Raw genomic sequence first — 16,259 nt, forward strand, 5'->3', positions numbered from 1 at the left:
TGTGCGAGCCAGTATTTTCTTTTTCTACCAAATAATGCGTGGTTTACGGAGAGGCAGAAGGTGAACGTATTACTTTAAAATATTTGGTTAAACCTGACATTGGGACTCTAAATAGATATATATCTCAGAATTATAATCTGAATATCCCATGGTAAACAGAGCTTGCCTTTCGCTCATACAAAGCTTACCTTGCATGGTTTTGGCAGTTGTTGGGTTAAGTTATCAATCGATTTAAACAGTTGTCTTGTATACTTGGGCAACATAGAAACGATACAGTAGTTTTAAACTAAAATAAAATACATCTATCAATTTACAATATTTCCAAGATTTAAACAAGTGACCTGAATGATTTATCTATCAAATTCACTAATTTGAAAATAAAATCGTTGATGTGGTAACGTTATTTTCTGATTTCAAACAAATAAGCATTTGTCAAAAATTGTACCTGTAAAGAGATGAAATAGCGTTATCTTTTTGGTCATTAATTGTGTCTAAAAACATTACTAACATAACAGCTCATTTGAAAAATTTCAAAATGTTCAACGTAAGTCAATGCCTTGTCTACATCAAAATTTCAGACAACGAATTATTGGGATGTTGGCAGCTGGAATGACTCAATTGCAGGTTGCAAATCATTTCAATGTCTCTATAATGACTATTGCAAGACGAAGACTCGTCTCAGAGATACTTGCTCGACAAATGATTGTCCCCTATATGGTTAGCCACGTGAAACTGCGTTACGTCAAACAGGCACATCTGCATTATTCATCTTCAGAATTGATTTGTAAACGCGTGACAAACAGCAGGACAAACCATTGGAAAAAATAACAGCAAAACTTTGCCCAAACAGTTCGTAAGCGATTGCGTGAAGTTGGGTTTAAGAGCTCTCGTCGTCCGTTGAAGTGACATACCTTTACGAAGCGTCAAAGGATTGCGAGAGTTTAATGGACTCGGATACGGATTCAATAGATAGGCACATAGAACGATTTTCTGATGCGTTCGTATAGGAAACAGATCGGTTTGGTTGGAATTCTAGTAAAGGGCGACATAGCCTAACAGAAACGCAACGCCGGTCTCACAATTATTGATGGTAACCTAAATGCAACAAGGAATTGGGACGCAGTTCTGGCGCAAGTTGTTCTCCTGTTTCTACGAAGACATCGTTTTAATCACGTTTTATAGCAGAACAACGCCCGTTGTCTCGTTGCACACATTTCGATGAACTTTTTGTAGAATAATCGCATTGGTGTGTTGCCATGTCTAACAATGTCTCAGAATCGAAAATATTTAGGACGGACGTTGACGATTTATCTGAATAGCACAAATCCATCTGAAAGCCCACCCCGACTCCGAATAGCTCTTTTCAGATACAGTTAAGTCTGCCTCATATCTTGACTTTCTTCTAGAAATTGACAATGAGGATCGATTGAAAAGAAAACTTTACGACAAAAGAGATGAGTTCAGCTTTCCAATTGTGAACTTTCCATTTCTAAGTCGCATCATTCTAGCAGCACCTGCATACTGTGTATATATCCCCCAATTGATACGTCAATCGAAAAGCAAAACCCAAAACATAAATAATGAAAGGTTTTAATAGACAAAATGAGTTTTTAATGCTGTTAACTTATTTTCGTGTTCGCCAGCCCAGTAGTCAGCACTTCGGTGTTGACCTGAATATCAATTACACGTTAGTTTTTATAAATTTCCTGTTACAAAACTTTTGATTTTTAAAAAAAAAAAACTAAGATTTTTTCTTATCCCAGGAATAGAAAACATTAGCCGTATTTGGCACAACTTTTTTGAATTTCGGGTCCTCTTCAAACTTGAAATTGTTTGGCTTTATAACTATTTTGATCTAAGCGTCATTGATAAGTCTTATGTAGACGGAATCAACGTCTGGAGTATTAAATTATTATCCTGGTACCTTTGATAACAATCAGGACTTTCTTGTGCACTTCGCAGCGCTAACTTTCTCGATATTTAAATTAACTTTATTTTGTTAAACAACAAAAATTGAAAATGGCGAATATGAGTTCGTTTACTGTATACCAAATATGCCCCGATTTGCAAAGTATGTTTCTAGGTGAACCACAAATGGAATTTCAAATCATAAATACGCAACGTTCCTAAATATCAAGCGGTCGTGTTTCCTAACTTTATGTTTAAAGATTCTGTTTTCGATATTTTCATTAATTCGGTATTAATAATGGAAATGTGGCCACCAATTTTGCAAACACCTTAAGATACTTTATATTTGCAAATTATTGATTAGATTATTATTCTATTTTTTATCGTTTATAACTTTTCTTATTGTTACACCATATCTTCAGGTCTCCTCGTTGTTTGGCTCAAACATTTGGAGATCGACACATATCAGGGTCACCTGTTTTGTAGCATTATCTGGAAAATCGGTTTAAAAAATTTTGAGAGAGGGACGAAAGATACCAGACATTTATAGAAAATAAACTGACAACGCCATTGCTAAAAATGGAAAGGACAAACAGACAAATTAAAGTACACACGACACAACAAAAAACTAACGAATAAACAACACGAACCCCACAAAAAACTAGGGGCGATCTCGGGTGCTCCAGAAGGGTAAGCAGATCCTGCTCCACATGTGGCACCCGTCGTGTTGCTTATAATATATTAAATTCGGTAAATAATCTCATTCGGTAGGTCACATTGATGAAAGGGAAGGGGATTGTAATTACGACGTGTATGCTGCAATTAAATTTCTAAAATTTTGACAATGAATTTACCATGCTGTATTTTTATGCATTTCTTTTTCAATATATATTTTCAAATGTAATTGGTAAATGTCACATGCAATCGTCAAAAATCAAATACATAATTCTTATTTTGTTATAAAAAAATACAACAATCTTGCTTCAATTCTAGATACAATTTTGTAACTATTATCTAGTTCTCTGTATCGTCTAGCTATAATGCCAACCGCCGTAATGTCAGAACAAAAACCTTATGATGATATACTGTGGATTCATTAATTTTCGTGGGTATCAATTTTCGTGGATTGCTGAAAACTTGCATATTCGTGGATATTTGTTTTCGTGGTTATGCCAATCTCTGTATATAAAAACCTATTGAAAATATGATATTCGTTTGACATTTGAATTCGTGGTTCAACTGTAAGCACGAAAACCACGAAAATTGGTATCCAACGAATATTAATGAATCCACAGTAATCATATTAATGGACAAGGATACTCTATTAATCGATTCCGATTGTCATCGCCTTTCTTGACTTGAAAAACACAGATAAGTAATTCCTGTTTCAGAATATTAATGACATAGGATAAAAACATCTAATCAACGTCTCATGAGTATGCACTGCGGGTAAAGTTAAGGTCTACACAGTCTTGGCTGTTGGATCCTCAATATTGTCATAAAAACATATAATGTCTGTTTTGGATTGTTCACCAATTTGTTTCTATAAAAGGGAAATACAAACAATTGTCGTACAAGTGGGATGTTTAGCTACAATGCAGGTTAAGAACAAGTTTGTATCCATCATTTTCTCAGTAAACCAAGACATGAACACAACTGTTTCTTTTTTGTGCTGATGGTGGATAAAGTCTAAAGTTGAATTTTCAGTTTGTATAGACTCCCCCCTTTAAAGTTCGTTACTTAAGGTTTTGTGTTATACCTTTTGACTATTCCCGTACAATAAAATGGATTAAAGATTTACTGAAACGATGTTTAAATGAAGTAACTGATCATAAAGTTCATTTTATATTAATTCAACATTTGTTTCAAGTGCCACATAACCAGGTTTAACCCACCATTTTTTTCTTAAAATGTCCTGTATCAAGTCAGGAAAATGGCAATTGTTATCTAATAGCTCGTTTCTGTGGATGTTGCATTATCATGATTATCGTTTGTTTTTGTGTTGCACTTCGTCGTTTGGTTGTTGTCCTCTTGTGGTTGATTTTTTTCCATCGGGTTTAGTTTATAACCCGGATTTGTTTTCTGTCAATCAATTCATGACTTTTGAACAGCGGTATACTATTGTTGCCTTTATTTCATAACATCTGTACTTTCGTATTTTCTTGTAACAATTTCTTGTAACAATTCTGCAATTGTTATATGCCAATCTTTACAAAAAAAAACTGGCACGGACATTAACAAATTTTACGGCTGATTAAGAAACTGTTTAAGGGAAATATGTACATTTTTTTGATATGATAAATAATTTTTTTTTACACCCATGTTTTTATGAAATAGTGTTATTCATAAAACAAACAAGTAAGATGATTGTCGTTCAAGTATTGTTTTTGGCTTCATATAGGTCTGACAGTATTTTTGTGATATCATGTACATGTTTTTGGGCTATTCATCATTTAAGTTAATATCAATTGCCTATTCTTTGGTCGAAACAAGACAATTACTGTATTCGTTATTAAAATTGGCCTTGCGGATGTTTGTGTGATTCTGTTAAAATAAAACAACGTCGTATTCTTCAGTTCACTACAAGTTCTGGAAAGCGATGGATCCAATCTTGTTCGCATAAATCATAATCCTCGATTTGAAGCCTAGCAGCATCTTATACTTTTGACGTTAGAAGCTGATGCGCAGAAGCCATATGCCGTTTTCTATCCTTATTTTAGTCAATCGAGGTATTTATTACGTCTTGAAGGCATCTAAAAGTCTTACAATACCCGATAGATACATGAAGTAACCAAAATCTACTTTCAAAATGATCTTGTCTGCAACGTTAACTGAACATGATATAATTTATTTATAATCATACTGTAAAACATCTTCATATTCAAGGAAATGCCTGTACAAATGTATCAATTTATAGTAGTCCTTAAAAGACAGTCACTAGATAGCAAATGGAATATCGTCCTACACTTTCTCACCGTGAGCTGCTAAAAAGACATGGATCGTGTTGAGTGTCAAGGTTCAAATTATGCACACAAAATACGAGCTATATATAAAAAGAATATTTGGTATGCTTGCTAAATTATAATTTGTTTTATGTTGTAAAAGGCGCCAAAACTGCTTATATTTTTTGAAATAAGGGCGTAAAATTACAACTGGAAATTCTCAGTATACTAGAACATTAGTTTTCATCTTATATTTTCCTCAACTAGCGTACTTTTACCACACGCTTTTAACATTCAACTTTTTATAACAATTTAAATTTTTAGAGCAAATATTGATCTATACATACAAAATGTCACTATTTTGTGAAACAAATAATCACTTTCAAAGCACCTGACATCACACCAAGTTCTTGATAGGATTTACTTCTAAGTCTTTTAGTTTAGAGCATCTGAGATCACATCAAGTTCTTGATGGGATTTGTTTCTCAATTTTTTAGTTCAACACGTCTGAGATAACACCAATTTATTGATGGGGTTTGTTTATCGGTCTTTAGTTCAGAGCATATGAGATCACACCAAGTACATTATAGGGTTTGTTTCTAAGTTTTTAGTTCAGTGAAAATGAATTCACACCAAGTCCATGATTGTGTTTGTTTTTCAGTTTTTAGTTAAGAACATATGTGATCACACCAATACCTTTATAAGATTTGCTTCTAAGTCTTTATTTCAGAAACCTAAAGTCACACAAATATCTTGAAAAGATTTGCTTCTAAGTCTTTTAATCAGAAATTTGAGATCATACCAATATCTTGATAGGATTTGCATCTAAGTCTTTAGTTAAGAAATTGAGGATCAGACCAATATCTTGATAGAATTTGCTTCTAAGTCTTTACTTCAGAAATCTGAGATCACACCAATACATTGATGGGGTTTGTTTATCGGTCTTTAGTTTAGAGCATATGGGATCACATCAAGTACTTGACAGGATTTTCTTAGTTTTTATTTCAGTGAATGTGAAATCCCACCAAATCCTTAGAACTTATTTCAGAACATCTGACATCACACCAAGTTCTTGAACGGATTGTTGTTTGGGTTTTAGTTCAGAACATCTAAGATCACACAAAGTTCGTGTTGGGTTTGTTTCACAGTCTTTAGTTAAAAGCATTTATCATCACACCAAATAATTGGTGTTTTTTCTCCCAGTCTTTAGTTTAAAGCATCTGCGATCACACAAAGTTTTTGATGGGGTTTGTTGCTCAGTCTAATCTTGTTAGTTTTCATTGTAGTGTTATGTTGACTAAGCAGTAATTTGTCTCGTCTTACCTAAATGCTATAACATTACTTACGAATTTGTGCGTCTTGAACCTGAAATTTATTTTTTGATGTCTACAATGACGTTATAAGCATTTTTTTTTCATTTTATATTTTATATATATATATTTCTTATCTTCTTAGATTACACCATTTTAATTTGTAATTATCACGAAAGATGTTGATGACGTTCAAGCATTTTTTTTTAGTGTTAGTGTGAAAACAGTTATCAACCATAAAGTTCATATTTTATTTATAAAGAAGTCAAGGTCATTTGCAATATATGGATCATGTGACAATATCAAGTTATGTTTTATAACTTATGGTCCTTATAAAAGATAAAAAAAAAAAAAAAAATATGATCATAATGAGTTTTTATATTACTTTCATATACATTACGTTACTGAGTAAAAACTTTCATCCTTTTGTTTAAAGAAAGTAAGATTTTTTTTTAGTTTTGGACCCTCCATTTTTGGTGGCAAATAATGTATTAGATGGTTATTTCTCTCGCGATTTTTTATTAATGTATAGATATTTCGTTTTGTTTATATGGTGCGAAAACATTATTACCTCTGCTGAATTTATTTACCAGATTTCGAAACTTACATGTAGATTTAAGGAATTGTGTCGCCTGTCATACCAGTGAGAGGTTAATTAGTTATCAAAAGTACCAGGATTATAATTTTATACGCCAGACGCGCGTTTCGTCTACATAAGACTCATCAGTGACGCTCAGATCAAAATAGTTAAAAAGCCAAACAAATACAAAGTTGAAGAGCATTGAGGACCCAAAATTCCAAAAAGTTGTGCCAAATACGGCTAAGGTGATCTACTCCTGGGGTAAGAAAATCCTAAGTTTTTTGAAAAATTCAAAATTTTGTATACAGAAAATTTATAAAAATGACCATATAATTGATATTCATGTCAAAACCGAAGTGCTGACTACTGGGCTGGTGATACCCTCGGGGATGAAACGTCCACCAGCATTGGCATCGACCCAGTGGTGTAAATAGTTATCAAAAGTACCAGGATTATAATTTTATACGCCAGACGCTAGTCAGCTAAAAAGCAGGTTTAATCCATAATTTTCTACCAAAATAATTGGTACAAAGTCAGGAATATGACAATTGTTTCAATTGATTTGATGTGTTTGAGCGTTTGATTATGCTATTTGATATTTGTTTATCGGTCTTTAGTTTAGAGCATATGGGATCACATCAAGTACTTGACAGGATTTTCTTAGTTTTTATTTCAGTGAATGTGAAATCCCACCAAATCCTTAGAACTTATTTCAGAACATCTGACATCACACCAAGTTCTTGAACGGATTGTTGTTTGGGTTTTAGTTCAGAACATCTAAGATCACACAAAGTTCGTGTTGGGTTTGTTTCACAGTCTTTAGTTAAAAGCATTTATCATCACACCAAATAATTGGTGTTTTTTCTCCCAGTCTTTAGTTTAAAGCATCTGCGATCACACAAAGTTTTTGATGGGGTTTGTTGCTCAGTCTAATCTTGTTAGTTTTCATTGTAGTGTTATGTTGACTAAGCAGTAGTTTGTCTCGTCTTACCTAAATGCTATAACATTACTTACGAATTTGTGCGTCTTGAACCTGAAATTTATTTTTTGATGTCTACAATGACGTTATAAGCATTTTTTTTTCATTTTATATTTTATATATATATATTTCTTATCTTCTTAGATTACACCATTTTAATTTGTAATTATCACGAAAGATGTTGATGACGTTCAAGCATTTTTTTTTAGTGTTAGTGTGAAAACAGTTATCAACCATAAAGTTCATATTTTATTTATAAAGAAGTCAAGGTCATTTGCAGTATATGGATCATGTGACAATATCAAGTTATGTTTTATAACTTATGGTCCTTATAAAAGATAAAAAAAAAAAAAAAAATATGATCATAATGAGTTTTTATATTACTTTCATATACATTACGTTACTGAGTAAAAACTTTCATCCTTTTGTTTAAAGAAAGTAAGATTTTTTTTTAGTTTTGGACCCTCCATTTTTGGTGGCAAATAATGTATTAGATGGTTATTTCTCTCGCGATTTTTTATTAATGTATAGATATTTCGTTTTGTTTATATGGTGCGAAAACATTATTACCTCTGCTGAATTTATTTACCAGATTTCGAAACTTACATGTAGATTTAAGGAATTGTGTCGCCTGTCATACCAGTGAGAGGTTAATTAGTTATCAAAAGTACCAGGATTATAATTTTATACGCCAGACGCGCGTTTCGTCTACATAAGACTCATCAGTGACGCTCAGATCAAAATAGTTAAAAAGCCAAACAAATACAAAGTTGAAGAGCATTGAGGACCCAAAATTCCAAAAAGTTGTGCCAAATACGGCTAAGGTGATCTACTCCTGGGGTAAGAAAATCCTAAGTTTTTTGAAAAATTCAAAATTTTGTATACAGAAAATTTATAAAAATGACCATATAATTGATATTCATGTCAAAACCGAAGTGCTGACTACTGGGCTGGTGATACCCTCGGGGATGAAACGTCCACCAGCATTGGCATCGACCCAGTGGTGTAAATAGTTATCAAAAGTACCAGGATTATAATTTTATACGCCAGACGCTAGTCAGCTAAAAAGCAGGTTTAATCCATAATTTTCTACCAAAATAATTGGTACAAAGTCAGGAATATGACAATTGTTTCAATTGATTTGATGTGTTTGAGCGTTTGATTATGCTATTTGATATTTGTTTATCGGTCTTTAGTTTAGAGCATATGGGATCACATCAAGTACTTGACAGGATTTTCTTAGTTTTTATTTCAGTGAATGTGAAATCCCACCAAATCCTTAGAACTTATTTCAGAACATCTGACATCACACCAAGTTCTTGAACGGATTGTTGTTTGGGTTTTAGTTCAGAACATCTAAGATCACACAAAGTTCGTGTTGGGTTTGTTTCACAGTCTTTAGTTAAAAGCATTTATCATCACACCAAATAATTGGTGTTTTTTCTCCCAGTCTTTAGTTTAAAGCATCTGCGATCACACAAAGTTTTTGATGGGGTTTGTTGCTCAGTCTAATCTTGTTAGTTTTCATTGTAGTGTTATGTTGACTAAGCAGTAATTTGTCTCGTCTTACCTAAATGCTATAACATTACTTACGAATTTGTGCGTCTTGAACCTGAAATTTATTTTTTGATGTCTACAATGACGTTATAAGCATTTTTTTTTCATTTTATATTTTATATATATATATTTCTTATCTTCTTAGATTACACCATTTTAATTTGTAATTATCACGAAAGATGTTGATGACGTTCAAGCATTTTTTTTAGTGTTAGTGTGAAAACAGTTATCAACCATAAAGTTCATATTTTATTTATAAAGAAGTCAAGGTCATTTGCAGTATATGGATCATGTGACAATATCAAGTTATGTTTTATAACTTATGGTCCTTATAAAAGATAAAAAAAAAAAAAAAAAATATGATCATAATGAGTTTTTATATTACTTTCATATACATTACGTTACTGAGTAAAAACTTTCATCCTTTTGTTTAAAGAAAGTAAGATTTTTTTTTAGTTTTGGACCCTCCATTTTTGGTGGCAAATAATGTATTAGATGGTTATTTCTCTCGCGATTTTTTATTAATGTATAGATATTTCGTTTTGTTTATATGGTGCGAAAACATTATTACCTCTGCTGAATTTATTTACCAGATTTCGAAACTTACATGTAGATTTAAGGAATTGTGTCGCCTGTCATACCAGTGAGAGGTTAATTAGTTATCAAAAGTACCAGGATTATAATTTTATACGCCAGACGCGCGTTTCGTCTACATAAGACTCATCAGTGACGCTCAGATCAAAATAGTTAAAAAGCCAAACAAATACAAAGTTGAAGAGCATTGAGGACCCAAAATTCCAAAAAGTTGTGCCAAATACGGCTAAGGTGATCTACTCCTGGGGTAAGAAAATCCTAAGTTTTTTGAAAAATTCAAAATTTTGTATACAGAAAATTTATAAAAATGACCATATAATTGATATTCATGTCAAAACCGAAGTGCTGACTACTGGGCTGGTGATACCCTCGGGGATGAAACGTCCACCAGCATTGGCATCGACCCAGTGGTGTAAATAGTTATCAAAAGTACCAGGATTATAATTTTATACGCCAGACGCTAGTCAGCTAAAAAGCAGGTTTAATCCATAATTTTCTACCAAAATAATTGGTACAAAGTCAGGAATATGACAATTGTTTCAATTGATTTGATGTGTTTGAGCGTTTGATTATGCTATTTGATAAAGAACTTTCCTGTTTAAATTTTCTTCGGAGGACATTTGTGTTGTTATTTTACTTTTTTTTCAGTATATGCCTGGTTTTTTGAAAAGTTTTTAAAACTGTTGGATCGATGGCTTTAATTGGTTTATGTTTCGTCCCTGATAACAATATTCCCAATCATGAGCTCAGTAATCAAAACACCTCAGTTTAAATATTTATGAAATGTCCTGTACTAAGTGAGGAACATGGCAGTTCTTATCTTATAGTTTGTTTATGTGAGTTGCCTTGTCGTTTTTTTGTTGCTCACCTCAGTGTTTCTGTTGTTTCGTTGTTTTAATATAATCTAACTTCCAACAGCGATATAATACTGTTGCCTGTATTTAATAATTTGACAACTTTGGCTTTTCTTCTCATTTAGTGGTTGAATAAAATTGAAGTTTAAATATTTTCAAATAATTAAGAGAAAAGACTGATTATAGATGCATAACTATGTTATAAAACGTTTTATACCACCAAATCATAGAACGACACATCCGGCTTCAAAAGCATGCGTATGGTTTGTGAAAGTTTCACTAGAGTCCTTCCTATGTATATGTACCTCAGAATTTTGTTTGAGAAGGTTTAACTATTTCTTCCTTTAATAATGCAAAAATAGAATTATTTTCAATTTTCAAAACTGCAATCTTGTTGTAGAATACGAAATAACATTTTATTTTACATTTAATATATCTGTAAGTATTTTGATTCCATAAATCGTAAAATGTCTAAACCCCGATAAGATATATATGTGCATTTAATAGTAAATTATTATATTTTCTATATAAGAGTAGTATGTTGTATCTCTTTCAGATTTAACATAAATTTTCAAAGAATTATCCCTTTACAAATAAGAATAAATTCAATACATTTGCATTCCCCCCAGCTATTTTCATACAACATATCCCAACCTATGCAAACATTTAATTAAAATCATGTGAGAAGACCTAATATAACATATGTCACTTCGTAAAACAATATTTTACAAGTTTTGTTTCCTAATTAAGGGTAATGGGATAACGAAAAGGGTAATTCATGGATTATTGTATGACACTTGCTAAATGCATCTACATCTTCATTATTGAAATGTGAATTCTATTTAAGTCATTCAGTGCTCATTAAAAAACATTTCTATATGTGGAAAAAAAGATGTGATTTAATGAGACAGCTCTTCACAATAGACAAGAAAGACAAAATTATAAACTATAGGCCACTGTACGGCCTTCAACAATAAGCAATTCTAATACCACATAGTCAGCTACAGAAGTCCCATTTGTAGCGTCAATAATGTCGTCAACATATTTTTGCCATGCTATATTTATAGTTCTTTACATGTCTTTAGTTATAAGGTTTCAATGTCCAAATGGTATATTCAAACTCTTTTTTCTTCTTCAAACTAATAGCCTTTAATTGCCTCTTTGGATTTGTTTATCTCCTACAAGAGGTCTACATTGACGTTTTTAACACTTTTTTAATCTCTACGGTTACTTAATTTTCGTAGATAACATCAAATGTTTTAATTACCACCTTGAAGATACATACTTATGACGTGCACCTATTTTTTTTTATATATATAGTGTTAGTGTGATTCCATCTTTTCCAAATTTTTATCGAGAATCAAGGTCATACTTAATTGATATTAAACTAGATATCGACCTCTATGTTACTCAGTCATAAAACAGGACATATTCGTGTAGCGTAAAACATGTTAGATTTTAACGTTCTTAATAAAAGATAAGATGTCAATCCACATTAAGTAAATGTGGAATTCCATTCATACACTATGTGAAAAGAAACCTTCTCGCGACATCGAGCGCCCCAATATTTCTTTCTTTCATATGCTATTGCAAATAAATTTAACTTCTTAATATAATTTCTGCAGCAGTCTTTTTAGATTGAATATTGACTGAAAAAATTTCGGCATCTTTTTAATCGGGCTACTTAGGCCTTGCTTTATTTGTCTATTTCATCAAATCCTAGAGTTTTATATTTAAGTACATCAGGTCGTTGAATTGGTTAGTTATACATTATATGTCTTATATCTTTGACGAGTTTGCCAACATAAGTTGACGATTTTTTTCACTTTTAGAAAAGTTCTATCACCAGCCAAGATTTAGCACTCATGTATCGAAATGTTGAAACATTTATAAAAACAAAATCTGAAAATAACCAGCTACGCGCCTTATTCAGTATCCACCATATTTTTTTATGTTATTTCTTCATAGACAAAAATATTACAATCATTCCTTATGTGACGTATATATTTTTTCTGACGTCAGACACTCAAATCAATCCATGTGTTCGTAGATAGTAGATGTTGTTGTGTCCTGTTAAATTGTTATACGATGATGACTGATGTTCCCATATTTTGACTATTTTATTGATTGTGACTGTTTATTTAACGCATCATGTAAATGTAACGGAATTTGATGAGACTGTTATTAAAGTGAGAGGGTTAGCGCTATAGAACCAGGTTTAATCCACCATTTTCTACATTTGAAAATGCCTGTACCAAGTCAGGAATATGACAGTTCTTGTCCATTCGTTTTTGATGCGTTTTGTTTTTTGATTTTGCCATGTGATTATGGACTTTCCAAATTGATTTTCCTCTGAGTTCAGTATTTTTGTGATTTTACTTTTTCCTTAAATAGATGGCCGAAACAAATAAAGCGTTAGGAAACAAAATGTTACATAAATAATTAATGAACTAATAAAAAAGCCAAAAAAACTAAAAAATAAGCAGAGAAATATATATATAAATAAAAAGACGACGACCTTCAAGATTTATAATACTGTTTTGTGTATAATTATTGAGATATTAATGAGCTTTTTAATCGTGAGAAGTGTAAAAGACATACTATACTGTTTGCAGAAATAAACACAAATATAAATTAACTTTTTATAATGAAATGTTGGTTATGAATTTTGAAAAGTTTCTGAGAACATAATTATTGGTTGAATAACAAACACAGGTAAATCCCTCTGAAGCTAAGGACAACGGTGAAGTTAGCTATCGCAAGCACTTGGCGTCTAAGGTCCAAACACCCGTTTGTAGATACTGCCTTTTTTATTTAGTATATGCTTATGTCAATCAGTCGAGTCCATTTGAAGGATCACCTAAAGTTTTTTACAGAGTTCGTTTTGCTGAGTCCACATTATTTTGCCATTGCTTTTTTTGTTTCTCTTCGACTTATACAGACTCCTTAGAATCTTCGGCCTGTTTTTAAAACTAAAGAAGGGGCGAACAATACTAGAGGGAGAGTCAAACTCATAAATCGAAAATAAACTGACAACACCATGGCGAAAAATGAAAAAAAAACCAGACCGACAATAGAACAAATGATACAACATAGAAAACTAAAGAATAAGCAATACGAACTCCACCAAAAACTGGGGGTGATCTCAGGTGCTCCGGAAAAGTAAGCAGAGCCTGGTCCACATGTGACACTCGTAGTGTTGCTCGTGTTATAACAAATCCGGTAGATACTAGTAGTATAATCGGTATGTCACATTCATGTAAGGGAAGGGGATTGTAGTTGCGACGTTAGGAACATATCCGATAGCATCTGTGAATCGGTTATTCCATAACGGTCAACACACTCGTGATGGCGTCCGTAAAAATTCCGAAGGGATGATTTCAACTTCACCATCAAGAAAATCATGGTAGTAAATACAAGCATGGGAATACCGTATCCATTGGAAGATATATACCCCGTATGCCGGTGCTGCTGGAATGTTGCTACTTAGAAATGGAAAGTTCACAATTGGAAAGCTGAAATCATCTCTTTTGTAAGGAAGTTTTGTTTTTAACCGACTCTGATTGTCAACTTCTAGATATAAATCAAGATATGAGGCCGAATTAACTGTATCTGTAGTATCCTTTATCTCTAGTTCGATGGGATAGATGCAGTTAACAAGGTCACCGAATTTTAAATTATTTAGTGAGAGAACATCATTTATATAGCGGAAAGTAGTGTTAAACTACAAACTTCTGACTCCCTAAGAAGTTCCTGTATGATGTCAGCCTCATTATAATAAAGAAAAAGTCGGCAAGAAGAGGGGCACAATTGGTTCCCATTGATTTGACGACAGTCTGTTGAAAAACGTGTCTTTCGAACGTAATAAATATGTTGTCTATCGAGAAATCAAGCATCTTAATAATGTCAGTTTGAGATACTTTTTGGTTTGAATCAGCGTGATCCTTTACAGAGTAGGAATTGTCCCTACCTTAGACATGATACATGTATCTACGTCAGCCATTTTTTTATGAATTAAAGCAATACCAACCGTTTTCAATTTAATACTTTAACTTACGTTTTTGAAAACTGTTTTGTCGAACTCTTTAAGACGTTTACAATGCTTTATTAAGCAATATGATTTTCATTTGAATACTATATTTAAACAACCTTTATAGATTGCGAGATTTCAAATTATGATTTATTGTTATATAAATATATACTAATGACGTTGAAACGTTATATTTTGTAGTGTACATGTTATTACAGTTTCTACAACTGTTATCAACAATCACGGGCAGGTATGTTCTATATTTAAAACGTCTGTCAACGTTTTCTTTATAGTGTCCTTAAATAAGGACATGCACATGTTCTATGGCATACATAAGAAATGTATAATTTGTACTTTCTACCTAATGTAATGCTTAAAACCTACGGTATGTAAAGTATGAACGCTTTGAAAGACAGACAAACAGCCATTTATTTGTTTTGGTTTTGTCATTGAAATTAACAATACTTGATTTTATATTGCAAATACCCCATAAGAAAATTGACTTAGTGAACGGATTTTTGTGTATTGAAATCCAAAAATATAAAAAAAGTCAACAGAATCTGACTAAACAGAATTTTTAGATATTCTCAAAAATTGCGTATAATTCAAAGGGAGATAATAACAAAAACATTTGTAGGATTTAAAATCTTGTTTTTAAATATAGATCTATGACATTTGTTTCTGATCAGCCAGTTAACTAATGTGATTTAGATCATAACCTTGAATGACTTTGACCTTTTAATGTGAAAAGTCTTTTTTTATTTAGTTTTTTGTGACATTAGATTGAAATAATTGGTCAAAGTCCTGTGGTACTTTTTGATAACGTCATGTTTTGGTAATGAAGATGTCACTAACTCTTTAAAGGATATATTTTTATTATTCGCAATTCTTAATGACCTTTGACTTCAAGATCTGAAAGTAAAAACAGCAAATAGATATTTAACGATTCCTGTTATCATGTTTTACCGCAGTCACCATTCACTCATGTTACGGAAATACATATAAAATAATATGGCCACACTAGCATGACTAGTTTGAGTTGGCCCTAATTATAGCTCAATATATGGAAACTATATGTTGGAGCTGACTAAAAGTTTTCATGATAACTTGATACCTTAAAGTTTTGTACTTTGGTCACTGACTACTAACATCGATTACAAAAAAATACAATAAACAGGGAAATTTCTCCTTTATTATAATCCTCATGTTATTTACATTATGTCCAACGATTAAGGGTCTATGTTAATTTTTTCCATCAAGCCTGGAAATTTTTTGTTCTCTAATGCCATAATCTAAATCGAAACAGATGTTTTGGATTGAATAATGATGAGCTGCATAACCAATATGAAACATACCGTGTTAACACACAAGGCATGTAAACAGTCTTCAGATATCATAAAACCAAATATATATAAAATCTGTCTTAAGATAGCAGAGGACACATTTTCAAAATATTTAGCTACAGATGGAAATATTCACTAAAAAAGGCAATGCAACATAAGTAT

This window comes from Mytilus trossulus, chromosome 12 (assembly GCF_036588685.1).
Source record: "Mytilus trossulus isolate FHL-02 chromosome 12, PNRI_Mtr1.1.1.hap1, whole genome shotgun sequence".
Classification (NCBI taxonomy): domain Eukaryota; kingdom Metazoa; phylum Mollusca; class Bivalvia; order Mytilida; family Mytilidae; genus Mytilus; species Mytilus trossulus.